We start from the raw sequence: 24557 nt of genomic DNA on the forward strand, positions 1-24557 counted from the left end.
TTAAGCCCTTGATTATTAGTTCGGACCAAATTCGACTATGTTTTACCTATTTTGTTACTAGAGCTTAAACAACATGTTATTCCCAAATCAATAGGACTTAACCAGATTCAACCTTTAGATATGTAGATTTTTTAATATGTTTTTGAGGCTTGGGATGTCTCTAGTCTGACCCCAACTCATTGAAAACTATTTCATTTGGGAAGAGAAAAATCAAGAATTCTTAATTATAGATTAAAGATAAGGGTATTTAAGTCATTTGCATTAATTTATCAGAAAAGAAAGGGTTATGTAATCAGATTCAAAATAATGACTAAAATATTCACCAAAACTATTTCATTTGGGAGAGAAAAATCAAGAATTCTTAATTATAGATTAAAGATAAGGGTATTTAAGCCATTTGTATTAATTTATTGGAGAAGAAGGGGTTATGTAATGAGATTCAAAATAATGACTAAAATATTCACCAAAACTAAATCGGCTTTAATTCACATGATGGTTCCACTTGTTACTATTATTATTGAACGACTTTGAAAGCCATAAAAAAAAACGCTATCCACGAGACTTCCTCTTCCCTCTATTAGTTTAATTAGCAGTCTTCCCACTTTTTCTCACAACTCAACGCCTCTGTATCTTACACATATTTGTTATTTTATCATTATTATTTAATTTAAAATATGATGAATTGTGACCCTCGTTCGGCGCACCAAATTACGGTACACGTTGCAACATAATTCTAAACCACTTTGACCGATTTTCCCTTAGCTACCATGAAGCAATTTTTTGTGGCATAGATAGCGCCAGATGTCAACATAGAAAAACTCCTTTTAAGCATATTTGATTACAGATGGAAAGTTGCTTTCCATGGAAAATCAATATTTTCCTCCGTTTGAATAGCATTTTTCGTGAAAGTCCATTTTCTACCCTAAAGAAAAGAAAATCCTCAAACAATGCTCTTTAAAATAATGGAAAATTGGTAAAAAGATTTCTTTTTAATTAGTCTGATAGGATTTAGACCTTCAAAAAGGGGAAAATAGATGATTGTTTTGATTGGGATGTCTCCCACCATTAGGATTCTTTATTTCAAAACCAAATCTGCCTCTAAGGGGTTGTTACAATCAATATTTATTGGAAAGAATCCACTGATCATGGAGAAATATCCTCCACAATCTCCTAACTGACTTTAGATCAGTTAAAGTCATGGTTTTTAAACTCATCCGAGACCGAGATGTATCGCCCAAGTTAACTCAGTATCGAAGCTGAACGAGACCAACTTACAAAATCATTTTTTGATCGAGATTAGGACTCACATTCAATTTTTTGATTTTTCTTACGAGACGTGTATCGAAAAACTCATCCGAGACGACTCGGTATTGGGCCTGGATGAAACGAGAAGTGAAACCGAGTTTTAAAACCATGCTTAAAGTAGAGTCTACAGTTTGTATGGGAGTTGAACCAAGAGCTTGAAATGGCATCATATGAATAGAGACCTAAAATGTGGTGTTATACACCATTCAGCCCATGGTAACCAATTGGTCCATGAAGAGGGCTTATACGATTTAGGGCCTCAGTCTGACCATCCGTTTGGGGATGATAAGTTGAGTTGTAGCATAGTGTAGTACTTTTCATTGATGTAATCGTACCCCATGAGTTTCATAAGGCATTTATGTTGTTCTGATGTGTTAATGCATTGCTCCAAGAATTATTTGAGAGTGTGGTGATCCGTTATAATGGTAAAGTGTCAACACAAAAGATAAGGGTGTCATTTGTGCACAACATAAATCACAGCCATCATTTTTTTGTTACACACTAAGAGAACAAGGTTGTGTTTAGACAAAGCCTTACTTAAGAAGGCAATAGGACGGTTGTCAAGCATAAGAACTACCCCTAACCCCATGTCCGAGGCATCGCATTCGATGGTGAAAGCCTTGGTGAATTTCAGTAGAGCCAAGATGGACGTTGTAGATATGACAGTTTTCAATAAGAAAAATGTCAAATTAGAGGTTGGAGTCCATAAATACCCATCTTTTTTTAAGATATCAATGAGAGGCTTAGACATTTTTCCATAGTCACAAATCAATTTCTGATAATGTCCAATCAACCCTAAAAACCTACGAAGAGACTTAAGGGTTTTTGGCTTGGACCAGTTGACCATGCAGTCGATTTTAGAAGGATCAACTTGACCATACACTAATTTCAAGATCCTGACTAAACCATCTTGAAGCTTCAATTTTATAGTTCTCATTCTAAGAACATGACAGACTTTGTTATTTCCTAACAAAACTTGTCCACTATTGCATTTTTTAAATTCTGAAAACCATGTCTTATTGGGGCACATGTGAAAAGAACACTTCGAATCCAAGACCCATTCTTAATCAGTCTTGAATGTTGTAACACATAGCAAATCAAAACTTTCATACCCATCTGAGGCAATATCTGTATCTCCATTGTCCTTATGTTTCTTTCCATATTTCTTTCTAGACAATCCTCATTGAAATATCCCTCTCTATAACATATAAAACATATCTTTTTATGCTTCAACTTTGATCTATTTTTTCCTCTCGAGTTGAAGTCTATCTTCTTTGTCCTTCCTCTGACATTAAGTCCCTCTCCTGCTCCATCCTCCGTTCTTGCTTCAATTTCCTCTTAAGCTCCTTTGAGAACAAAACAGCTTGGACTTCTTCCAATGACAGTGAATCCCTGCCATATATCAGCGTATCAATGAAGCACTCAAACTCACTTGGCAATTATCTCAGTAGCAACAATGCTTAGTCTTCATCTTCCACCTTAATCTTGATGTTTTCAAGATCAAGAATGATCTTATTGAAGTCATCCATATGATCTTCAAGGGACTTTCCTAATGCCATCTTCAAAGTATACAATTTCTGCTTCAAGAACAGCCTATTTACTAGAGATTTTGTCATGTACAAAGTCTTTAATTTCAACTAAATAGTTGATGCAGTCTTTTATTTTGATACTTCACTCAACACCTTGTCTCCTAGTCTCAAAGATTAGAGTATTATGAACCTTATCCAGCATGTCCTTTTTCTCCTTCTTAGTTAATGCTGGAGACAGATTCTTTTTTCTAGAAGTGTCTCCTCGAGCCTTTGATGAACAAGAAAGGCTCTCATCTTCAACCTCCAAAGGCTAAAATCATTCTTCCTCATGAACTTTTCTATGTCAAACTTGGTTGACCCCATTGTCCTTCCCCAAAAGCTCTGATACCAATTTGTCACCAACAATATTGATGGAAGGATTATCGACATTTTAACAATAAACACCGTTGTTTATCTATAATTAACGATAAATTGCAAGAAATGTCGTGAATCTTCCGCCATAAAAACATGTCATTTTTCTAATGAATGGTATGTGTCCAATTTGTAATGATTTGTACATGTGGGAATTTTCAACTATTTGGTAATATTTATGCATGTGGTAATATTTACCAATTTGTAAATTAGTTATGCATATGATGATATTTACCCAATTCAAAAATTAATTGTGCATGTGCTGTTTTTTACCAATTTGGAAACTTATTCATGCATATGGCTCTTTAATTAAATTTCATTTTTATATAAAATTTTCACGGGAACCTTAGGGCATTGGGTGATTTTTCAAATTGTTATTTTCTCTTTACGTATAGAATTTGAGAGATTATGTAATATTTGAAGAGATCATAGCCATGGAATTTGATTGATCGATTCAATATAAAATAATGACGATAAATAAACCTTAGCCTTGACTTTATTCTTTATATTTTAACCTTGGATGCTCTTGGATCGTAATAGAGATCGATCATCTCGATCGGTCAGATTCGATGCCTAACACATTTCGCACCCCGTAACCTGCCCCCTTGCTCAGGTTTTTTACTCGTGAACTGCTCCGGATCCATTTGGAGTTATTTTGATTCCTAGACCTAAATTAAGTGGAGAATTCCTATTCTCAAAAAATCCCTCAATTTATTATTAGATATTTTTTATATAATTGTAAAAAATGCCAAGGCACTTTCAATGGCAACTCTACTGAAGATTTTAAGGTCAAACTTGACCCGATCCAAGATTATTCGTAGGTTGGCTTTCCCTTGAGTCAACCCAATTGATTCAAGAAAACTTAAAATATATTAGCTTTTGTCATTTTTATTGTGGGTATGTTTTTTGTGGTTTAGTTTTCCAAATATTTGTGGTGAATGTGATTATTTGTGCTGATTGATTTATTAGATGATTATTTTTTAAAATGCCCCGAGTGCATACTGTCCCTTTGCACATACTCACAAGAATACATATTCATGTTTACATCATGACATGTCCTCATAAGCCTCACAGTCGGATCCAAGCTAACTTGGTTCTTCGGGACTTGGAGGACGCACGTGAACACTACAACTTCAGTACAATACCTTCATATATATCAAACTAGAATACCATGTACTGTCTAACTAGGTAAAACTGGGAACTATATCGGTATTTCAGGTTGAAGTGACCTAAGCTTTGTCATAACATAGCCTCAAGCATGTAGTGAGCCTAGAAACTCAAACTTAGTGTGGTGCCATTAAGCCACAAGTCGAATCGACTATGGGTGTTCTCAGGGTTGCTCTATTCAATCCAAGTAAAAAAGTAAGTGGGAGGACCACTTTAGATCGCTCAAATTAAACTTGTAATACAGGTTCGATCCAGTAGAATCAACTTAATTGATGAACTATACCAGCCTATTTGATTAAACCTAGTTCGCATTGAACCAATTGGTCAGTCTAACTGACAAATGGATCTAATCAAACCACATCAAACTAGTTAGACCGATTGATTCTTGGGTATAAACCACTCAATTCAATCTAATGGATTGGAATAGTTTACAACTAATCAATTGGCCTATTTTTGATAAATGGTATGATCCACTTTTAAAAATAAAATGGACCAATTTATTACAAGCAAAGGAATGATTACTTTAGTCTATTTGGTCAGATCGGTCTGAATTGAACTAGTAACTTGAATGGGTGTGTGGATTCATTCATGGAACTGATCGAGTCACTGACATCAATCACCACATGAAATGATATAATTTAAAGTCACAATCCAAATATTGAAATATTAAGTCTAAAAATAAAAATAAAATTAGAATTAATCTGAAATTTAGACCTAAATATTGAAATGTTCGATACATTAAAATCTTAAATATGTTTAAACCTTGAACGAGTTAATCAAGTTACATAAATCGAACCGATTAATCAACATATTAAAACTCCAATCCAACTAATAAATTTTGAACAAATGACCAATAAAAACTTAATCAACTAATAAAATCACCAATCAATTTAACCCATCACTCATCAAGAACAGATTCAAACCAATCAATGCAAAATTAGGGTAGATCAGACCAATTATTAAATTAAAATCAATCTTGATCAACCAATTGCCAATTGATCATTACCCATAAATTTTTAATCAAACCCTCGATGAATAATTATTTTCAAACAAACCAATTCAAATTTTAAAAAAAATAAAAATTTAACCGATCAAAAATGACATAAATAAAACCACCAATCTCTCTAATGATTAAATCTTAGTCGACTAATCAATCGATCAAATCAAATTTAAAACTTTGAAAGAGAGATTGGAACATAGATGATATGCATGGGATCACTCCCCCAATATTTCAACCAAATTAAAAGTCTTCATGCATTTGATCAAGCAAGAAAATGGATAAAGAGATTAAATATAACTCAAGTAATAAAAGATTGGATCAAATAAAAAAAATGTTTCTCTCAAACACTATGACTTCATTCTATAAAAGGAGGACACCCCATGTTAAAAAAGGGGAATTGGAGAGAAAAATAAAATGCAGAAAAAAAAAATGAGAAAAGAGAAAGAATTAACCTTCTTCTTCGTCATCCCCATATTCTTGTCCTTCTTTCACCTTTTAACCACTAATGCAGCCTATAAATCCTCTTTTCCCTTTGTTTCAGCCCCAACCGACCACACAAATTCTCTCATCTTTCTCATGACTTCATATCCACATCATCTCACACCCGTAACATTCTTGGCGAACACCCAACAATTCCTCATAGGCTCTCAACTTTACACCTATAACATCATTACGAATCCTCTCAACATCTCATAGAACCTCCATTAAAGTCCTTAACTCACACAATAAAAAATCAAAGAAAGAGAGGAGTATGTCACAAAATAAAAAATCTAAAAGGAGGTTCTCATGCGATAAAAAAAATAAGGGAACAACATGTTATAAAACAGAAAACTAAAATAAAGTAAAAGTCTAAGAAGAAAGCTGAAGCTCTTGTCACTTTAATTGAATAATAGTAGCCTATAAATAGGCCTTACTAGGGGTACAACTTCATTCGGTTCAAACTGAGAATCAAACTAAATCGTAGAATTTGGATTGGTTTGGTTCAGTTTAGACGGGTATCGGTTCGGTTTCGGATTTATAAAATAAAGAATCGATGAATTCAGTTCGGTTCTCGGTTCAGATAATATAAAAAATCGAATCAAATCGAAAATCAAACCAATATTAATATAAAATAACATATTAAATTTATATTTTATTTTTATTTTTTTCATTTTTTACAAAACCAGTACCTAACCCTCGTCTCTAAGCTCTCGTCTCTACGGCCTGCAGCCTGCGGTTACCACCGACTCATCTCTCTCTCTTTCTACGTCTGCGACGGTGCAACCTGCAACTGTGTCTGTGTCTGCATCAATGCGACTTGCGACAGTGCATCCCTCCCTCTCCCTTTCTCTCTCTTTCCCTCTCTCTCTCTCTCTACGTCTGCGACAGTGCGACCTGCAGTTGCGGTTGCATTGGTGCGATCTGCGATGGTGCGTCCCTCCCTCTCTCTCTCTTTCTCTTTCTCAATTTGCAAAATAACCAAACAATGGGAGAGATGAGGGAATTTCAGATCTTCCTTGGCAACCCATGGAATCGAATTGAACCAAACCGACATAAGGTCGGTTTGGATTGGTTCGATTTTAAAACAATTCAGTTCAGTTCTGGTTCTCATATAATAAAATCGATCTTGATCGGTTCGGTTCTAATTTTGCTCTAAACCGAACCAACCCGAACCAAGTTGCACCTCTAGGCATTATATCAAAAGGGAAATAACCAACAAAAAAACCACTATTTTAATCACTAACCTTACTTCTTATAAACTAACAACGATAAAGACACGACTTTAATCAGTAAACAAAAGCTTTAATCATTAACCTTACTTCCTATAAACCAGCAACAATAAGCTACGACTTTAACCAGTAAATAAAAGCCTAAAGACTCAATCAAACACAACAAACAAAATATAAGAGCTTAAACAGAATAAAATAATGATTCTCGACACCCTCCTTTAAATTGATATATGCAAAAATCAGTTTAAAGATAAATGAACTTCAACAATTCTACAATACCTCCCCTTAAACAACATCCTTTGAAAAGTAAACTCCAAGCATTCTTTGAAACTTGCTTAAGTAGTTTAGTTAAAATATCAACCACTTGATCTTCATTCTTACAAAATACCAAATCAATTTTACCATCATTGCAAAGATTACGCAAAATGATATCTGACATCAATGTGATTGCTCCTTCCATGTAGAATTGGATTCTTTGAAATCTTGATTATTGAGACATTATCACACTAGATTGTTATTGTACCTAGCTGTTGAATTTGAAGTGTTTCAAGCAACCTTCTCAACCAAATAGCTTGACATGAACATAATGTTGTTGCAACAAATTCAACTTCAGTAGTTGATAGAGTCACAATTTGTTCATTTTTTGACGACCATGACACAGCTCCAGAACTCATCATAAAAATAAATCCTGATGTACTCTTTCTATCATAAATATGTCCAGCATAGTCACTCTCAGAAAAACCAAACAGATTTTCCTTTATTCCTATTTTATACAAAATTTCAAAATCAGATGTACCTTTCAAATAACGAAAGATCCTTTTTGCAGCTAAAAGATGATTCTCAGTTGGGTTCTCTATATATCGACTAATTAAGCAAACAGTATGCATGATTTTAGGCCTTGTTGAAGTTAGATACATCAAACTTCCAACTATATGCTTGTAAAGAGTAATATTTATCTATTTTTCTCATTCATCTCTCATCAACTTTAAGTCACATTCAACTAGTGTACAAACTGGATTGCAATCATTTATTCTGAACATGTCCAAAATCTCAATGACATATTTTTTCTGTGAAATAAAAATACCAATAGATGATTGCAAAACTTCAATCCCAAGGAAAAAATGCATTAATCCCAAATCTGACATTTCAAATTCAGTAATAATATTTTTCTTAAAAGCATCAATCATTACACTATTATTACAAATATATATCATATCATCTACATATAGACACACAATAAGCATTTTTCCATAAAGACATTTATGAAAATATTTCTCTAGAAAAATAAGCATCTATACGACTATACCAAACTCTTGGTGCTTGTTTTAGTCAGTATAATGTTTTTTTTTTTAATTTGTATACATTGTTCTTATTGGCTTACATCACATAACCAAAAGGTTGATCATCGTAAATCTCTTCTTGCAGCTCACCATGTAAAATTGCTGACTTCACATCTAATTAATAAATTTTCTATGAATTTTGAGCAGCCATGGAGAGTACTAATCGAATAGTGTTTAACTTTGCTACTAGAACGAACACTTCTTTGTAATCAATGCCAAATTGTTGTTTGTATCTTTTTGCGATGAGCTGAGCTTTGTACTCATCAACTTCATCATTCTCGTTTAACTTTGTTTTGTAAATCCATTTAACACCTATGGATTTTTTCCCTTCTAGAAGATTTGACAACTTCTAGGTTAACTTTTTTTCGATTGATCTGATCTCCTTATTCATGGCTTTCTGTCATTTTGTATCTTTGATAATTTCTTGGAATGTAACTAGATCACAATCTACAAACAAAGCAAAATGGGCAATTGGGTCATCATCAGACAAGTCATCTCCACTTGCATAGTCTATTATTTAAGCTGGTCGCTTCCTTAGGCGTGGCTCATCATCAATATAATCGTTTGCTATCCTATTTTCACCAAAAGATTATATTTGATGATTAATCACATGATCTGCATCAAAGGATTGTACTTGTGGTTTAAACCTGTCTGCAACTTCATCAAAAGTGACTGAAATTTACTGTTGTTTTGAACAACTTTTAGTCCAATTCCATGTATCTTCCTCATCAAAAATGACATCTTTGCTGGTCAATCTTCTTCGTGAGTGGATTGAATAATTTTATGCTTTTAAAGCTTCACTTACGCCAAGAAAGACATATTTTTCACCCTTATCATCAAGCTTCTTCCTCTTTTCATCTAGAATATGCACATAAGCAATGTAGCCAAAAATTCTGAAGTGATCTACAACTGGTTTCCTTCCACTCCAAGTTTCTTCAGGTGTCATATTTTGAACAGAAAAAGTAGGACTTTGTTTAACACATGAAGCTCCAATTTACTATTTCAGGCCAAAAGCTTTTTGGAGTGTTCCCTTTTGCCAACAAGCTTCTCACCATGTTGATGATGGTTTTATTTTTCCTCTCCGATACACCATTTTGTTGAGGTGTGTAGGTAACAAATCCTCTTCAAATACCTTCCTTATCACAAAAAGCTTCAAATTCTTTTGAATAATATTTTTCACCACGATCAGTATGGAGAGCTTTAATGACTCCTTGTTTCTTTTTCAACCTGCACCTTGAAGCTTTTAAATGTACTAAAAGCTTCAGATTTCTCCTACAAAAAATAAATTCAAGTTTTTCGACTATAATCATTAATAAAGGTAATTAAGTATCTTTTACCCCCATTAGAAGATGGATTCATCGACCCACAAATGTAGGAATTAACCATCTCCAGGGCATTTTTTGCTATCCATGATTTTCTTTAAGGAAATTGACTGCGATGTTGTTTGCTAACAACACATTCTTCACAAACTTGAGAAGGAATAGTAATTTGAGGAAGACCCATCACCATATTCTATTGAAAAGTTGTTAATCCACCAAAATTCAAGTGGCCATAGTGAAAATGCCAAAGCCATGATGGATCATCCACCTTAGCCATTAAGCAAGTTTAGACATTTTTGATCTGCAATGGAAACAATCTATTTGGACTCATTTGAACAATTACGACTGCTCCTCTTGAAGGATCATATATCTCACAAGCTCTTTTATGAATAGTTATAACATAATCTTTTTCTTGCAATTAACCAGTACTTAAAAAAATTACTTTTCAAATCAACAACTTTATAAGACATTAGAGATTGTTTTTACAAAACTATTTTTGATTTTTATCTTAATGTCACATTTCCTATAACATCCACAATAGAACAATCACCAAAACTCACAATAATATGAAAGCCTTCATTTAAATAAGAAAAAGAAGACTTTCTACCACACATATGGTTGTTATAGCTTGTGTTCACATACTAAACATCTGATTCACGATTTTCCTTCTCATGATAAGCCATCAACAGGGTCTTGGGTTCTTTTTTTTCTATAAAATTTGGTCTCTCCAAATTTTCTTTGTAGTTAGGCAATTTTGTATATTATTCAAATTGATAATGACAAAATTTATGACACCTGTAGACACCTCAATTGGAACGGGCCACTACTCGAAAGGGCCCAAAAATACAGATTTTTTTAAATAAATGGGCCAACGGGCCTCAAGGGCCCAAGTCATTGAAAAGTGACATTTTGATCGAACCAAGGCTCCTAAGACCTCTTAATGGTTTGGGAGGCCCGCCAAAAGGACTCGGCCAACCCTCCGCTTTCCCAATATTCACCGCTCCGCTTCCAAAATAAAAAACGCCAAATTTTTCATAAAGTTCACCAACAGGCCTAAAAAGTCTGATTTGCCAACACGTGGCATTTTGATTAATTTAATAATTTCAAAATCTAAAAAAAATGGATAAAACTAAAAATGTGAGACTTGGGACATCTATCACTTCCTCTACCTTCACCGCTCCATCGCCGAAATCAAAAATACTCTAAGCCCATTTACGGCCCACTAACTTTCATCTCTCTAAAATCAATTTCTCACATTATCCTCAACTTAAAATCGATCCCATATCACCTAAACCCTAAAATGAACCTACCCTCGAAAATTTAACCCAAAACAAACCCCATCCAAGCCAAAATAACCCACAACTCTCCTAAAACCCAAGCCCAGTACACTAAAAGCCCACAAACCACTATCTATACCCAATTCATTATCTAACCCATAACCCTAACCCATCAACCACTACCCACATCAACCAATCACCATCTTGATAATCAAATATGACACATGTCATCACCCAATCTCACCTCCCTCATCCAACTACCTACCCTCATTAATTTTCTTTAAACCTCATCTACCCACACATCAACCCATCACCTTTTCTCTCAAATCAAACACATCTACCTACACCCCTAACCTATACCTCCCCTAATCTACCCACATCAACCCATCATATTTTCTCTAAAAAAATCTAATTTACTCACACCCTTAACCTATACCTCCCCTAATCTACCCTCATCATTCCCTTCAAAACTCACATCTATAACCTAAACCTACACCCATCCTCTCAAGTCAAATACTCAACATCTCCCATTAACTCATCTCAACCCTTCATTTCCACCCATTTTAACACATGACATCATTTCCCACACCCTCCCAAAATATCATCAACCACCCTCTTACACAACCCTTCTTTTAATTAAAATCTCATCCCCTCAACTCACTTCACCAATTAATTACTCTCTTACACAATCACATTCTCTCAACCACTCTCATTTATTATATTCCATCTAATACTCAACTCAAATGGGTTGAAAGATCCAACCCATTTATCCTTCTTACACAAATGCCCTTCAATCATCTTTAATTTACCCCCACTTTTCTCTTAAATCCCACACCATTCTACCACTTCTCTTCATTTCACCCCATTATATCCCTAAAATAATCTTTCAACATCTATAAATACCCTCCTCCTCTTCCCAAAAAAAACCTCCAACTTTCACTACTAACAACTATCACCAATTCTCACTAAATCTACCAAACATCTCTTATTAACTCCACACCAAGTCTCACTAAAAAAAAAAAAATCCCTACTCTCTCTAATCACCTCTTCCATTCTCATACTCTCATATTCTACTAAGGACTCAAGAAGACTCAAAAAAGGAGAAGGAAGGAAAGAAAAGAAAAGAAAACTTTGAAGCTTCAAGGTGGGTTCAAGGCAATCCCCCTCTCTCTCTCTACCCTCTCCTCCTCCCTCTTCTATTATCCCATTTCATCTTCATTTTATTTTAGATGACTTATGATGAATGGACCTTAAGGCTAAGTATCCATAATGATCATCTCCATCAATGGGATGATCCTATCATCGAGCCGAAAGTAAATCCCTATTTAGGGTACAAATGTACAACACGTGGCACTATATTTTTCGCATTTTTTAAAATCAAAATGACCGAGTTGAGTTGAGGTTACCACTATTTAGTGGGGAGAAAATGATGCCTAACACCTTCCCTTTTCTCCAACCGAGCCGTTTACTCCGAATCTCAAGATTTGATACGTACCTTATCCATCGAGAGTCACTAAATGCAATAATGTCACTTTTTCAAAAAATGTACATCGAATGACCATTCACACCCACTTACAATATGAATGGTGACGACTCCAATCCTTAGTAGATGTGATCATTGTAATGACGAAACCATGTATCTACAGCTTGACGACTCCGCTGGAGAGTAAAGGCTCTACCCTCATGTCAACTCGGTCATTTTGGAAAAAAAAATTTTCAAAATATTCTTATTTGCAAGCTAACATTATTTGTTGTATTTATTTTTTAGGTAGTTTTCTTTTTATTTATTTACTCCCTTGAGTGAAAAAAAATTAAAAAAAAATCGGTTTTTACTTTATTTATCTGATTATATGTTTTTTTAAGCATGTATATTATCAAAAAAATGAAAAAATAATTTCTTTTTTTTTTTTTTGGCCCAAGCCAAAAATCAGAGGCAATGTGACTCAAAATGAGTATAAAAAATAAAAAAATAAAAAAAAATAAAAGAAATCTTTTTCCTTTTTTTTGCCGAATGGACAGTCGAAATTAAATTGATTGTAACTTTCTCGTCCGATTTCCGATTAACTATTAGTGCATATCTATTTGGGGTAGAACAAAATTTTCTTTCAAATGTTACAAAGTTAGCAAGATTTTGTCATGTCAGAATCGGTTTTTGAGCTCGTTTACTATCGTTTACGCTAGCATTTCTGTTTGACGTCTTTTCGGGATACAAAATGAGTAGAAAAAAAAGAGCATAAAAAAAAATTTGGCCCAAGCCAAAAACCAGAGGCAATGTGCCTCAAAATGAGTACAAATTTTTTTTTTAAAATAATTAAAAATAATTTTAAAAAATAATAATAAAAAAAAAAAGAAATTTGTTTTGCTCAGCTTGTTCCTTATGTCAGTCTTGGAAACTTTCATCTTGGAATTTATTTTTGTTTCAAGTTTTAAAGCTTCAAAAGATCAAACGGATTATTTTTTTTAAACTCAAGGCGTGCCGCTCGCCACTTTTTGATTGATCAAAATGAAAATTCAAAGCGATCATCGATTGGACAATAAAAAAATAAAAATAAAAAGAGAAGTCATTTTGTTATTAGTTCATTCGTTAAAAAAAATTGAAAAAAAAATGATGAAAAAAAAAAATCGAATGGTTGATGCGTAACCATGAATGTGCTATTCTTGTGGACTAATTATCTAAAAGACCATGGTCTCTATAGGTATATTTTAATGTGCCTACATGATCGTAATGTGGATGTAATAGATTTGATAGTCTTTGAGCTATGTGGCATCCATGTAGAAATGGTTTGATCTGGCCAACGGGCCCACTCATCTGGAAAATGCCCCGGGCACACCCTATCCTATTTGCACACACCACTAACACGTTTACTCTATTGCATTGCACGCTTGCATGTCCCTAATAGCCAACGTGACACTAGTGTGTGGCCCAGTCTCCTCGGAGATGCGACGTCATTCATGAAAACCACAACTCCAATCATGTACCGTAAGGTATATAAAACTGGGGCATCAATACCGTTTGATCGGGTGATTCTGAAAGGTATATTGATACACCCATGTTGGAGTGACCTAAGCCTTTGTCCTATTGTAAGTCGCATGGTCACATGTCCCGATTGCCAACGTAGTACTAGTACGTGGTCGATCCCCTCTTGGGATGCGAAAACCATTTATGAAAGCTACAACTCTTGACTCGTACCCGTAGGTATATAAAAGATAATCCAAGTACATCAATTGCACTTTTTGATCAAAACCAGTGCCTAAGCGAGATCCTGCCCCGCTGTATCCTACTGTACGAGGGGGATAGACTATGTCTATTCTAGACGAGAGGTATTTAAGTGGGCCCTTGCTCAGCATTGTGTGCCACCTCTCAACTGGGGATCAAACTGGTTGTTTTTGACTATAGAGAAGTGAATTGAAGTTTTAGATTATCACCTATACAGTATATCAAACCAAGTCACCACGTACTGTCTGATTGAGTACGCTCAAGAGGTATATAGGTGTGCTTGGGCAAGGATGGCCAGATAAAAATGCATTGCACGTAGTAAGCTTAGAGTCTAGAAATCTTCCCTGTAGGTCACGACTCGAACTTATCGTGGGTGTTCCCGGGTTGTTCATTGAGTGGAACCTGATGATTGATGTATGTGAATGATGAGATCAGAGTGTATGATTGTCCTCAAGGATCAAAATTTTAGTTTTTAGAAATTAAAATGGGTGCACCAACCCAATAAAGAATCCATTTCTTACAAAAATTCAATAGTGACCCAGTCCATCTCGATCCAACGATCATGATAGGCCAGGCCATTTAAATCATGGAAATCAAATTTTCAAAGAAGAAAAGTGGTTTATAAAAGGAAAATATTTTTCAGAAAGTATGTTTTCCAAAAGAAGTGTTCTCTAGGAAAAAATGTTTTAAAAAAAAAGTGTTTTCAAGAAAGAGTTTTCCATAAGAATAAAATTTTTCAAAAGAAAAGTAATTTTACATTGACCTTGGAAATGTACTGAACTATTCTTTTGTGTCAACTCAGGAAGCTGCAGGCAATAACCTAATCGACCAATTGGTCAGAACAACCATCACGGGGATGCACACCGTAGAGAAATTCAACTTTGAAAAATTCATGTTGAGATGCGTCATGTACTTTCACGAGTTTGAGATAGATTGGAACCTTTTGCGCGCTATGGCTAAACGTTGGAACCCTTATTTTCACATCTTCCACATTGGGCATATGCACTTTTGTCCTACTCATGAAGACTATTGTGGCAACATAGGGATATCTACTTCAGGTCCTCTAGTCATGCTTTCATTGAAGACAGGATATTCTGGTGACCTCGCCACAGGCCTAAACATTTCAAAAGAAGAAGACAAGGCTTTAGTCCGTAACGGGAGATTGGATTTAGTACCCTTATTGAGTCCATACCACTCCCGTAGTCATCCCATCAATGTAAAACCAAAAGCTTGGAGAGTCACTAGAGACTATCGATTGTGTTTAGGAATCTTAGCCCAATACATACTGACCTCCAAAAGTGAGGGTCAAACTGTTCCTGAGTCTTTCATAGACATAACTTCCCAGCTCTCTAGAAAAGCCAATCCTGTACCTTTCATTCTAGCTGAACTTCTCAGGTTTGGATGCCATAAAAAATGGTGAGGGAATGGATTTCAAAGGACGTCCTCATCTACTTTATATGTGATTTTGCGATCGTCTTAAAATTGTAGATATTCCTTCAACCCTCGAGTATAGGCCAGAGCACTTTTCTAAGAGAAATATGTTAGTGCGTCACAACTCAGTCAAGGCTTGGAACAAATGGTTGGATTCTCGCCTTGCCCGTCATATTGGTTTGAGATGCCCTTGGTGGATGACGGACTACCCTGTTTTAGGTACCAAAGGATCCTATTATGTCCGTTTGATTGGATTGGAAGAGACATCTTTTTATCAACCTACCTTGATCCCAGAACAATACGGAGTACCTATAGAATTTTCGCTACCTCAACACAAAGAATTCTTTCGTCCCGAATCATTAACTGAAAAGTTAGTGCATCTCATTGAGAAGGCTTGGAACAAACGCACCTTAGGATATCCAGATGGACCAGCAGAGTTCAAAAAGCTAGTCGTTAGAACCAAGAGAAACAAGCCTAATGGTCCTAGCAATCCTGATGACGATCAAAATAAATCCAAGCGTCCATGTAAAAAAATCTAAGTCAGAGTTATTGAAAGGTGTTATTCAATGGAAACCTTATCTGTCAAATAATCTTCAGTAGTTCAATAAAATTTATTTTAGTTGCATAAATGAATTATTTAATGGGTTGGTGTACAAAATTCAATCTTAGGATTCACTAAAATGTTATCAAAGGGGGTAACACCGCAATTAATAAATCTACATCAAATGGGTCCACAACCCATATCCATCTCAAATTGGGTCTACGACTCATATCCGATTTCGAATCAAGCCCATGACCCATCAGTTAATCTACTTTTGCAAAATGTCATACCGACTCCATGTCGATGCCAGCTCTCTACTGATGAAATCATTTTTAAATTTTATCGACTCTGCGTCGATGCCAGCTCCGTGCTGATGAAATCACTTTTAAATTTTATCGACTCCGTGTCGATGCCAGCTCCGTGCTAATGAAATCATTTTTAATTTTTACTGACTCTGTGTCGATTCTAGCTCCGTGCTGATGTAATCATTTTTAATTTTACTGATTCCATGTCGATGCCAGCTCCGTGCTGGTGAAATCATTTTTAAAATTTTACCGATTCCGTGTCGATGCCGACTCCGTGCTGATGAAATTGTTTTTAAATTTTATCGACTCCGTGTCGACGCCAGCTTTGTGCTGATGTAATTGTTTTAATTTTTACCGATTCCATGTCGATGCCAGCTCCGTGCTGATGAAAATTTTTAATTTTACAGACTCCGTGTCGATACCAGCCCCGTGCTGATGAAATTTCTTTTTTAAAATATTTTACCGACTCCGTGTCGATGTCAGCCTCGTGCTGATGAAATTTCCTTTTCAAAATGTTTTACCGACTCCGTATCGATGCCAGCTCTGGCTGATGTAATTCTTTTTCAAAATATTTTGCCAGTCCCGTGTTGATGCCAACTTCGCGTAAATGTCGACTCTGAGCCGAAGAACTATTTTCTTTAAAACTCGTTTACTTTAAAAGAAATAACTTTACCCGACCTAATAAAATGTCATGCATTTTTATTTTTGTAAACAAGATAGTAATGCTTGGTCTTCTGTACCCAAAGGTGGCCAAACGAAAGAAATATAAGCAACCAGAGGAACCTCCATATTTTCTCAGATCTTCCACCGTCATCATGAGTTCTTCTGAACCAGCACAGCCCCTAGTAGTTGAAACGTCAGGTATCGATCCACAAATAGCAGCACTATTGAAAATAATTGAGAGGCAAGAAAAAATGATAAGTGCCGTGTTAGCCAACGCCAGCATCATGCAAGCCCAAACAATACAGCAACATGCGTCCGGATCAAATCAGGATCTACCCGAACAACCTCCACAAGGACCACAAACCACCATGCCTCCTGCAGTGCCTGAATACCAAGGGCCCCCGCTCTATATTCCACATAATCGACCACCCCTTGTGGTCATTCCTGATGACGAATGCGAGTATAGGACCATAGAGGCCAAGAGTGCCATAGATAAAAAATTGGCTCAGCAAATCGAGTCTCTGCAGGAAGAAATGAGGAGGATGAAGGGCATCAACACTATGAGTGGAACTCGGTTCAAGGACCTCTGTTTCTACCCCAATGCTCAATTACCGACCAAGTTCAAATGTCCAGAATTTGAAAAATACAATAGGGTAGGGTGTCCGCTGTCACATCTAAAGTTGTACTGTGGGTGTATGTGCCAATATGGAGAGGACGACAGGCTGTTGGTACAATTATTCCAGAGGAGATTAACAGGACCGGCCCTTAAGTGGTTCTCCGGATTGGACCATACACTCATCAAGAATTGGTAGGACCTAGCTGAGATGTTTTGGCACAACTATCGGTTCAATACGGATGTGGGACTAGATCGAAATGATATGGCTAAGATGGTGAGAAAACAAAGGGAAACAGTAAAAGAGTATGCCCAGAGATGGTAGGAGTCTGCTTCACAAGTGAGGCCTGCAATGACTGAATAAGATATGAACACCACATTCATCTCAACACTAGGGCATGCCTTTTATACTCATTTGGTTGGACACACTACAGGCACCTTCTCAAATTTAGTTCAAGTGGTAGACCGGGTTGAGGACGGGATCCGAACTGGTTTAATATTCGACTTTACAGCCTTGAATGCAACAGTAGGGACATCGGCACAGAAGAAGTTAGTGCCTTTTGTCAAAAAGAAAGAGAAAACTCAAGTCAACAATGTACAACCCAGCCAACCTTTTTTCATTCAGGCACCAGTTTAGAGGCCGCAAGCACCTCAAGTCCCTTGGGTGCTAGTACCTCGAGCTGCTTGGGCTTCAGCACCGCAGAATCCCTTTCAGACAGTTCTTCCATAAGCACAACCAGCATCACAGTATGGGCAAAATCAACAAGCACGGCCCAACAGGGTAAACAGAGTATTCACCAGATTGCCTATGACGCTGACAGAATTACTTCCAATCTTGCTTAGGGGAGAGTACCTCACAAAACGACCACCAAATCCAGAGGCTGCGAAAGGACCAGGGTATAACCCCAGCTTATTTTGTGAATTTCATATGGGTGCACAGGGGTACTCTACTGATCAGTGCTGGCAACTCAAGCACCAGGTGTAAAATTTGATAGATAAAAAAACACTCATACTGGATGGACCAGCGAATCCCACTCAGCAACAAAATATAAACCAAACCCCCTACCTACTCACAATGGAGGGGGAAGTGGACACAGGGTAAATGTTGTTTGTGGAGAACTCGACTTCAATCCCTCAGATTTGATAGCGTCTATCGGGGCAAAAATCAGGGTCCATTTAACTCAGGGATCAAAAGTACCAACAGTCAGTACAGTCAATCATTACACAACAAACTCCTCCCAAAATTTACTACCACCTCTCAGATTGTCTGACTTCACCATCCACCCTACTCATCAAAACACTATTACCCGACCACCTTTAGTTATACCTTACGAATCACCAAGCCATCAAAATTCAACCCGACTTCCTCTTGTTATACCCTACACACTGTCAACTTCTTAGGAATCAACCCGACCCCCCTTCATATACCATACACTTCACCCTCACGTCCACCGCTCGTCATTCCATACACGCCATCAACTCCTCCTATCATCACCACATCCAAATCATCACCACCACCCCTCATTCTCAGTGTAAAACCTGACCCACCTCCAATGACCATCCGCTCACCTAAACCATTCCCCTATAGCTCCAACCAAGCAATTCCTTGGAGCTATGAGACCACCATCATCACAACCGCAGCGGTTGAGACCATGAAGAAAGTAATGGTGGCTAACATTGGCCATATGACAAAGGTAGGGAGGTGTCAAAAGTTGCCAGAAAAAGGGATAAGCATCAGGGAAGAAACAGTGAATGAGGAAAAAAGAAAGGAAAAGGGCAAGGGCAAGATAAACGAAGAGGGCAAAGAAGAGAAAATAGGGAAGGTGACAGACAACGAAGTAGCAGACTTCGTTAAACTCATTCGTAAGAGTGAGCACAATGTCTTAGATCAATTGAACAAACAGCCGGCTCAGATCAGCATCCTGAGTCTGCTACAAAAGTCAGAAGAACATCAAGAAGCATTGCTGAAAATTCTGGGAAAATCGCATGTACCTACAACTACTTCGCCAGCACAGTTAGAACAAATAGTGGGTCAAATCATGGCTCCCAACCCCATCGTCTTCACAGAAAGTGAGTTCGTGCTAGAGGGATGGGGGCACGTCGAGTCACTAAATATCATGGTCATGTACAAGGGCATGATGGTTGCTAGGGTGTTAATCGATAATGGTTCAGCCCTCAATGTCTGTCCTCTCGAAACCTTTCGAAAACTTAATGCGGACTGGTCGCATGTTAAACCCAACAATAAGGTTGTCCGAGGTTTCGACAGCTCGAGAAGAGACTCTCTGGAAGAGATAGATTTACCAATCACTATAGGACCCTACACTTTCGAGGTAACATTCGAGGTAATGGAGATACCTACAACTTTCAACTTGCTGCTGGGCAGGCCATGGATTCATATTGCTGGGGTAGTGCCTTCCTCTTTGCATCAAAGAGTCAAATTTATTATGGGACAGAAGATGATATATGTACTAGCAGAAAACTTGATTCCAGCTGGGAGAGCTTCGGACGTCCCCTTTATTGACATAGAGATGACGAAAGACAAGGCGTTATATCATTCTTATCAGTTTGCTATTGTTAACCACGTTGAAAAAGGGAAAGAGAAGGTGAAGACAGAACTATCAAGGGCAAATCTGATGATTGGTCGGGTCCTGAAAAAGGCAGGTTATCGACCCAGGCAAGGGTTAGGACCGAGAGGAAAAGGGAAAGCTACGCTAGTTGAAGCAAAGAAACATACTCCTTATTTTGGTTTGGGATTCAGGCCCACGAAAGAAGATATTATGGAAATGAACGACAAAAAAAGGGAATTCCGGTTAGCCAGAAAACAAAATCGTGAGCCTAATGTTTGGAATCTGGGCAGGATTCCTCATTTCAGCGTCAGTTTCCCAAAATTACAAGTCAGACCCGACAGTCTTTCAGAACCATTGTCAACAAAGCCAGCCAGAAAGAAGAAAATAGTGAGTTTCAAACCCCAGCACAGTCAAGAAGACTTAGTCGTTGAGTCCCAATCATTTTTCATAGAAGGCATTGATGTCTTATTCAATGGGGATTCCGATGAAAGTTTCTCAGAGATTGCTCTAGAATCCACAAAAGTGGAAACCACCACGAGCCAAGAGAAAAAATCACCCTTCCCCACTGGCATCGACTGGGGCATCAGTCGTCATCCCACCAAGTTTGGGATGGACTATGTCCCAATCTGACAACAATCAATCGGAAATCATGGTCATCTCCGAACCACCAATCAAATCATCCAACAAATCACTTGCTCATCTCATTTGTCCCCTCAGAGAAGGGGAAGCTCTAAACAATTGGGATGAATTCTCGTTAACCCTTGAGGCTGTTGAGGCCTCCAAAAAAAAAACGTCGTTAAACAAATCTAGTTTGCCCGAGGATCATAACGAGCCTCGTCCTCGGGTAAAGACTGTTTTGAGGACTCCCTATCTTTACTAATGAATTTGCATGGTTGTTCGTCTTATTTCGGGTATTCAAAAAATAACAAAAAAGCAAATACTCCTCAAAAAGTAAAAAAATAAATAATTTCTCAAAAGACAAAAAAATCAAAAAGCTTTCAAAATTACAAAAAAATAGATATTTTTCAAAAATCAAAAAAAGAGTTTTCAAGGGATCTATCTCCATCAAATGAGTACCCAGATAAAACATAATTTGAAAGGGACGAGTATGATTTCGATCTTGAACTCGACTTTGACCTCATAGGGATCAAAGAAGAGTCTAAGGACGAAGTGGAGTACCCACCCAAAGGAATCAAAGACTTGGTAGATCGTCACGAGAGAGGTGTTCAGCCAAGCATTGAGGATACAGATTCAATCAATCTTGGTACCGAAGAGGACCCACGAATCGTCAAGATCAGAGTCTTGTTAACATCGCAACAGAAAGAAGAAATGGTCGAACTCTTATGAAACTATCAGGACGTTTTCGCATGGTCGTACAGGGATATACCGGGATTGGACACAGATCTTGTTGTGCACAAGCTACCAATTACCTCCGGAAGCAAGCTGATCAAGCAAAAATTGAGAAGATTAAAGCTAGAATGGACCCTCAAGGTCAAGGACGAGGTCATGAAATAGTTCGAAGCCAGATTTCTTGCAGTCTTTACGTACCCTGAGTGGTTGGCTAATGTCGTCCCAAGACCCAAGAAAGATGGGAAGGTACGCATGTGTGTTGACTATCGGGACCTGAACAAGGCCAGTCCTAAGGATGATTTCCCACTCCCACACATCGGCACTCTAGTCAATAGTACAGCAGGGCACGACATGTTCTCGTCCATGGACGGCTTTTCAGGCTATAACCAGATAAAAATGATAGAAGAAGACCAGGAAAAGACTGTATTTATCACATCATGGGGTACTTTCCACTACAAAGTCATGCCATTCGGGCTGAAGAACGCATGGGCGACTTACCAACGGGCAATGAATGCACTACTCCACGATATGATCCATAAGGAAATGAAAGTCTACGTAGACGACATGATTGCTAAATCTGGCACTGAAGAAGACCATCTGGTGAATCTAAAGTAGTTGTTCGACAGGTTGAGGAAGTATAGTTTAAGGCTCAACCCAGCAAAGTGTGTATTCGGGGCAACATCAGGCAAGCTACTGAGGTTTATAGTCAACAGAAGAGGTATCGAGATAGATCCGGCAAAAACTAAGTGTAGACACCCCATTTTTGCACTCGCTTGATTAATCAACTCGTCAATCCGATTGCAATGATTCCCAATGATGGATGTGTATTCTATTACTTTATTTTGTTATCAGATATGTTTCAGAAATCCGGATGAGGTATCTCGAATTGACAAAATCTTAGAAACCACGCTACGCTAGGAAAATACGACCCCAGAAACATAGAAATCATCATCTTGCAGACCAAAAAGAAACTTCATGATAAAAATCACTAAAATATCAAATTACCAAAATACCCCTAACCTCAAAACAACCCTAGAGCCTACGTTACGCTTAGGAAAACTCTCTCGAACACATAAAATAACAAATCAGAATCAAATAAATCATTTCACCAATTTTAACAGAATTTGACAAAATTACGAAAATGCCCCTCATAAAGTTTACAATCATTTCACATAAAAATTTTCATAAATGACACAAACCAACATTCTCATTGAATTCCTTACGAAAAACCGATTCTAAAACATCCTAGAACATTAAAATCCGACTTGAAACGTGAAAAGTCCTCTCCGGGGGCAAAACGGGAATTTCACAATTTTCATAATTAAAAATTTTGAAATTAATAAATAAAATATTAAATAATTAAAGTGAAACATTGATGAAATTAATTTAAAATTTTGAACCTAAAAAATCGATCAATCGGACTTTCTGGTAAAATTGTTGAGAGTTCGTGGGATATTTCTTTAAGGACCCCTCCATTGGGGGTCCAAAGAATTAAAGAAATAATGGAAGGGGGTTCTCCAAAATTTAAAGTCAATCAAGCAAGACTGTAGTCAAAGTATTAAAGTCAATCAAGTGAGACTAAAGTCAAAATTAAAGTCAATTAAGCAAGACTAAAGTCAAAATATTAAAAGTCAATCAATTAAGATTGCAGTCAAAATATTAAAAGTCAATCAAATAAGACCAAAAGTCATAATAGAATTCTAATTAAATAATAACTCTATCTAATAGAGTTCTAACTAAAAAATAATTCTACCTAAAATAATTCTAATTAAAACACAATTCTACCTAAAACAATTTTAACTAAAACACAACTCTAATTAAATACTAACTCTATCAAAATCAACCCCTAAAAAATCTATAAATAGAGGTGCTCACACCCTATTTTCGTATCAAATCATAAACCCTAAGAGAAGTAGGTCTAGAAGCTCCCCTAGCCCCCCATAAACCCTAATTTTGGAGCCCCAACTCCTTATCTAACATCCCTCCTTCAATTTTAGTCTAGAAAACACCTAAAATCCCTCCAAAAACACCCCCAAATCCATAAGAAACTTGAAGAGTTCAGATCCAAAAACAAGGAGATACCTTGATCTAGGAGATCCGAAGTCAAATCCGGAGACAGAACGAAGCAAGGGAGTACAGTACAAGGAACTCTTTTTGTCAGATCTGAGGGAACAAAATCCTTGCTATCGGAAAGGTATGTAATTTTTTTATTTTTATCTAGGTTTTTAGCAATGTGATATATTTGGGAAGTTAGTAGAGACCGGCTTTGGCCGGGCGGGGTTGGTGCCTAACACCTTCCAACCCCGTAACATGATCCCCGAATTTAGATTTTTTGTGGTAGATTAGTTCTTTTTATCCATGTTAGAGTCAGTTTGGTTCCTAGACCACAATAACTAGGTGACGACTCCCAAACCTCAAGGGTCAAAAGCGGATCCGCGCACCCCGCGGATCGAGGGCGCTTTCACTAAGTATATCCTCGAAATGAAGGCACCTGTTTCAGAAAAAGACGTTCGGGGCTTTCTGGGGAGGATACAATATATTAGTTGGTTTATAGCTCAACTCACGCCTATCTGTGAGCCAGTCTTCAAGCTACTGAGGAAAGACACGCCAAAGAAGTGGAACAAGGACTGTCAGGAAGCGTTCGATAAAATTAAGCAATATCTGCTCAATCCACCAATCCTAGTTCCTCATACGTCAGGACAACCCTTACTAATGTATATCTCAGTGCAAGAAACATCTATTGGCTGTGTATTGGGGCAATACGACGAGTCAGGTCGAAAAAAGCAAGCCATTTATTATCTCAGCAAGAAATT

This window comes from Akebia trifoliata, chromosome 9 (assembly GCF_017979445.1).
Source record: "Akebia trifoliata isolate Shusen 1 chromosome 9, ASM1797944v1, whole genome shotgun sequence".
Taxonomy (NCBI): domain Eukaryota; kingdom Viridiplantae; phylum Streptophyta; class Magnoliopsida; order Ranunculales; family Lardizabalaceae; genus Akebia; species Akebia trifoliata.